Source organism: Pleurodeles waltl, chromosome 4_2 (assembly GCF_031143425.1).
Source record: "Pleurodeles waltl isolate 20211129_DDA chromosome 4_2, aPleWal1.hap1.20221129, whole genome shotgun sequence".
Classification (NCBI taxonomy): Eukaryota; Metazoa; Chordata; class Amphibia; order Caudata; family Salamandridae; genus Pleurodeles; species Pleurodeles waltl.
This window is the reverse complement of record NC_090443.1, coordinates 113,555,172-113,561,200: the sequence shown is the minus strand read 5'-3', so window position 1 is coordinate 113,561,200 and position 6,029 is coordinate 113,555,172.

Below are 6,029 nucleotides of genomic sequence, written 5' to 3'. Positions count from 1 at the left end.
ATGGCTTCTGGGTTGCTTCCTTGCTTGCCGTCCTACAAGTACACTGCAGATTCCCTGCAGATAAAGCTCTGCATGTGTCATCCATGGGGAAGCCAACCCCCCTCCGTGTTTCTGTGCAGCATGTGTGTTCAAAGCTGCAATGTCATGTGCCCTGTGCATGTTGTACGGTCGTAAGTGTACACAAAAATTGTTCTCTAAGGACTTTTTGTTGAGCCAATGCCCATTTGCAGGTGTTCTCTGTGTGTTTCATTCATCTGTGTCACAAACTGCCATTTTGGGAGTAGTATAAAATAATCTTGGATACCTGCTCAACATGCACACCAACTTGAATTTAAACACTGTCATTATCACTGAGTTTAAATGTAATCATTTTAATTGTAAATGACAAGCAGTTTTGGGATATCTACTAAACAGTCGTGTGACCTAAAGATTATATAAACTGCGTCTGCCCCCAATGCCTTCAACCTGATGCGCTCTCACAGTATCTTTTTTTGCAGAACAGACACTCAACCCACTGTGCTGTGACAGCAACGGGCGCCTATTCCCTTTTTAGGGTTGAGAACACAAGCGCTGTAGCCTGTTGTAATCTCTATGTGGACTTTTAACCATGCCCACTCTTGCTATTCATTCTTTGTTGTGCTGGTCTTAAATGCTTTATTTGTATTTGTGCATTTAGTGAAATGTCCCTCCTTTGTGTGCTGAGTTCCCTCCCAGACGACTTCACTTACTGAACATTTGTGTTGACCATCACACTACGTCACTCTTCCTCCTGGTACAGCGTGTGATGCCTCCTCCTCTGGTTTCGGTTTGGCTTTCATCCCAGCCTGAAACCTTTCTAGACATTCACGCAGGGGGCCAATAACTCTCATGCTCACATTCATGGCAGTCATGGAGCCTTGAATAGGCTCGCTTATGTCAACTGTTTTACTTTTCATTTTCAATTTATGTGGCAAGAAAAGTCCACTTAGGAATTTACAATGCTTATAGCTCTAACTCGAGCAAACGCTGAGACCCATTGCATTACAAATGCTTTTTTTATTGTGCAAGTCTTCTTTTCTTGCTTTGCGCTCATGTTTTGCTTAACTTTGCCCATTGTCGCTGTTCTCAAAAGATGACTAATATCTTGTTTTTTTTGGCAATTATTCTTTTCTCATATTGCACTCATATTTTGTTTTGTTTTTGCTCGTGGATGCTGTTCTCAAAAGATGAATATTATCTTGTTCTAAATATTGCAAAGCAACGTTGTTTCTTTCTTATGTGTAATTGTCAAAATGATGCTTTAACACACAATTGTACAGTATGTCCCAATCCACTCCACTCCAATCCACCCCACTCCTAACCAAATCACTCACCCCAGTCCAAACCAGTTATTCCAACTCACTCCAATACAGCAGTTCAAAATAGTCTGCCCCACAATAGATCAACATCTGCCCCACCCCAATCCAAAACAATCCGTTCCACTCCAATCTACCTCCAATCCAAAACAATGTGCCCTACTCCAATCAAAAACAATCTGCCCCACTGCAAAACAATATACCCCACTCCAGTGAGCCCTACTCCAATCCAATCTGCCACACTCCACTCCAATCCACCACAATCCAATCCACCTCACCCAATCCCAACCCACCTCACTCAAGTACTCCCAACCTACCCACTCAAATATGCCCTACTTCAATGCAAAACAATCTGCCACTCAAAAATACACAGTCCGACACCATCTGCCCCACTGCAATCCACAACAATCTTCCCCATCCCAATCCAAACCAAGCTGCCCCACTCCAATCCAAAACAATTGGCCCCACTCCAACCTTCCCCATTCCAATCCAAAACAATCTGCCCCACTCCAATCCAAAACAATCTGCCTCACTCCAACCTTCCCCATTCCAATCTAAAACAATCTGCCCCACTCCAATCCAAAATAATCTGCCCCATTCCAATCTGCCTCATTCCAATTCAAAACAATCTGTCTAACTCCTATCTGCCCCACTCCGATCCAAAACAATCTGTCCCACTCCAGTCCGCCCCACACCAATCCAATCCACCGTGCTCCAATCCAGTCCACCTCACCACGATCCACCCCACTTCAATCTGCCCCACTCAAATCTGCCACACTGTGATCTGCCCCACTCCAATCCAAAACAATCTGCCACACTTCAATCCAAAACAATCTACCCAAATCAGTCCAAATCAATCTGCCCCACTCCAATCCAAAACAGTCTGCCCCACTTCAATCCAAAACAATCTGCCCCACTCCAATCCAAAACAATCTTCTACACTCCAGTCCGCCCCACTACAGTCAAAAAACATGCCCCACTACAGTCCAAAACAATTTGCCCCAGTCCAATCTGTCCCAGTGCAGACCAAAACAATCTGCCCCCCCTGACCTAAAACAATCTGCCCACTCAATCCAAAGCGTCTGCCCCATTTCATTCTGCCCCACTTCAATCCAAAACAATCAGCTCCACTCCATTCCTAAACAATCTGCCCCACTCCAGTCCAAAACAATTTGCACACGCTAATCCAAAGCAATCTGTCCCACTCCTCTCCAAAACAATCAGCCCCACTCCAATCCAAAACAATCTGCCCCACTCCAGTCTATCCCACACCAATTCAAAACTATCTGTGCCACTTCAATCCAAAACAATCTGCCCCACTCCACTCTGCCCCACTCCAATACTAAACAATCTGCCCCACCCCACTCCATAAACTGTCTCACTCTAGTCTGCCCCACTCCAATCCAAAACAATTTGTCTCTAACCAATTTGCCCCACTCATATCCCAAAACATCTACCCCTCTCCAATCCAAAACAATCTGCCCTACTCCCATATGCTCCACTGAAAATCAAAATAATCTCCCCCACTCAAATCCAAAACAATCTGCCACACTCCAATCCACAACAATCTGCCACACCCCAATCCAAAACAATTTCCCCACTCCAACCTTCCCTACTCCAATCCTAAACAATCTGCCCACTCCAATTCAAAACAATCTGCATGACTCCAAAACAATTTGCTCCACTCCAATCCAAAACAATCTGCCCAACTCCAATCTACCCCACTCAAATACAAAACAATCTGCGCCACTACAGTCCAAAGGAATCTGCCCTTCTGTAGTTCGCCCCACTCCAGTCCAAACCAACCCACCCCACCCCACTCCAATCCAGTCCACTTCGCCCCCATCCACAGCAATTCAAAACAGTCTGCATTATTTCAATCCCCAAAAATCAGACCCACTCCAATCCAAAACAATATTCCACACTCCAGTCTGCCCGCTACAATGCACAAAATCTGCCCCACTACTATACAAAATAATCTGCCCCACTACAGTCCATATCAATCTGCCCCACTCCAATCTGTCCCAGTACAAAACAAAACAATCAGTCCCACTCCAATCCAAAACAATCTGCCCACTCCAACCAAAACTAACCTGCCGCACTCCATTCCAAAACAATCAGCCACACTACAATCCAATCCACCCCACTACAATCCAGTCCACCTCACCCCGATCCACCCCACTCCAATCTGCCCCACCCCGATCTGCCCTACTCCAATCTGCTCCACTCAATCTGTCACACTCCGATCCGCCCACTCCAATCTAAAACAATCTGCCACACTCCAATCCAAAACAATCTGCCCACTCAGTGCAAATCAATCTGCCCCACTCCAATTTGCCCCAATCCAATCCAATCCAAAAGAGTCTGCCTCATTTCAGTCAAAAACAATCTGCCCCACTCCAATCCAAAACAATCTTCCACACTCCAGTCTGCCCACTACAAACCACATAATCTGCTCCACTGCAATACAAACCAATCTACCCCACTACAGTCCAAAACAATCCTCACCACTCCAATCTGTCCCAGTACAAACCAAAACAATCTGCTTCACTCCAATCCAAAATAATCTGCCCTCTTCATTTCAAAGCAACCTGCCCCACTGCATTCCAAAACAATCAGCCCCACTCCAATCCAAAACAATCTGCTCCTCTCCAATCTGCCCCATTCCAATCCAAAACAATCTGCCCACTCCTATCCAAAGCAATGTGTCCCACTCCAATCTGCCCCACTCCAATCCAAAATAATCATATTGCACGATATAGACCCTGAAAACCACTCCAATTCAAAACCATCTGCCCCACTCTAATCCAAAACTATCTGCCCCACTCCAATCCTAAACAATCTGCCTCAAACCAATCTTCCCTACTCCAGTCCCAAATAATCTGCCCCACTCTAATCCAAAACAATCTGTCCCACTCCAAACTTTCCCACTGCATATCAAAACAATCTGCAGCACTCCAGTCTGCCCCACTCCAATCCAAACCAATCTGCAACACTTCAATTCAAAACAATCTGCCCCACTCCATTCCAAAACAATCTGCTCCAGTTCAGCCCAAAACAATCTGTCCCACTCCAATCCATAACAATCTGGCCCACTCCAATCTGCCCCACATCAATCCAAAACAGGGTGCCCCACTCCAATCTGCCCCGTTCCAATCAAAAGCAATCTGCCCCACGCCAGAATGCCCCACTCCAGACCGCCCGCTCCAATCCAGTCTACCTTTCCCAAATCCAATCCACCACACTCTATTCCAATTCACCCCCACTCCATCACAATTCATCCCACTCCAATCCACCACAATCCACCCCACGCCAATCCAATCCATCCCACTCCAGACCAATCCAATCCACCCCAATCCAGCCCAATCAAATCTATCCCAATCCAACCTACCTCACTCCAATCCACCAAAATCTAACCCACTCCAGCCCAACCCACCCTACTCCACCCCAGTCTAATCCAGTTCACCTTAATCCACCCCACTCCAATCCAAAATACCCCACGCCAGGTTAATCTGACATACTCCAATCCAATCCACCCCAATCCACACCAATCCAGTCCACCATACTCCACACCAATCTAAGCCACCCCACTACAATCCAACAGTTCATCCTACTCAAATCCAGTCCAGTCCAGTCCACTCCAATCCACCGCAATCCAACCTACCACACCCCAATCCAATCCACCCACCCCAGTCAAATCCACCCCACCCAATCCACCTCACTACATTCTTTTCCACTCCAATTCAATTCACCCCACTCAATCCATCTCACCCCACTCCCATCCAGTAGCCCACCTAAATGCATCCCATACCCCTCCAATCCACCCTACCACACCCCAATCCAAACCTCCCAACCAATCCATTTCACCTGCCCCACTCCAATCCAAACCAATCAATCCAATCGACCCCACTCCAGTCTTCCCAACTCCAATCCACCCCACTCCAATCCACCCCATCAAATCCATCCCACCCCACCCCATTTCAGTCCACCCCACTCCAATCCAGTCCACCCCATCCACTCCACTCCAATCCACGTCACCACACTCTACACAATCCACCCCACTCTAATCCCATCCTACCTACCTCACTTAACTACAATCCACCCCACTGCTCTCCAATCCACCCAACTTCTCTGTACTCCAATCCACCCCATTCTACCCCAATCCAACCACACCACCCCAGTTCAGTCCACCCACTCCAATCCAATCTATCCCACTCCAGGCCAATTCACCATAACCCACTCCACTCCAGTCCAATACAGGCCATCTCTTCTCAATAGTTATTGGTAGTAATAAGCCTGGGTAGCAGACAACGTACTGACGATATTTTCAGGACAAACACTTCCATTTTTTAACTGACATAGGGAAACCCCGCTAGTGGACAATGCGCTGTGATTTACCAGTTCAGTCCATCACAAATAAACTACTACTGCTACGGGTGGTGATTATGCGATTGCTGGTAAAACATGATGAAATCTGATACTAATTATGTGGCCTGTTAATCTACCATAGATGAAAGTGGGGGCCTGTGCCTTAATGAGATTTTCTGTTGTCCCGATGCAGTAAGTTTGGGGAACATTGACTCCAGTGAAGCTGCTTTTCTTTTCAAAAGCATAAAGATTAGCTAGAAAACCTTATAAATCGTTTTTTCTTTCCCTCTGCATGGGCTTTATTGAACTTGTCTGTGAAAAGAGAGG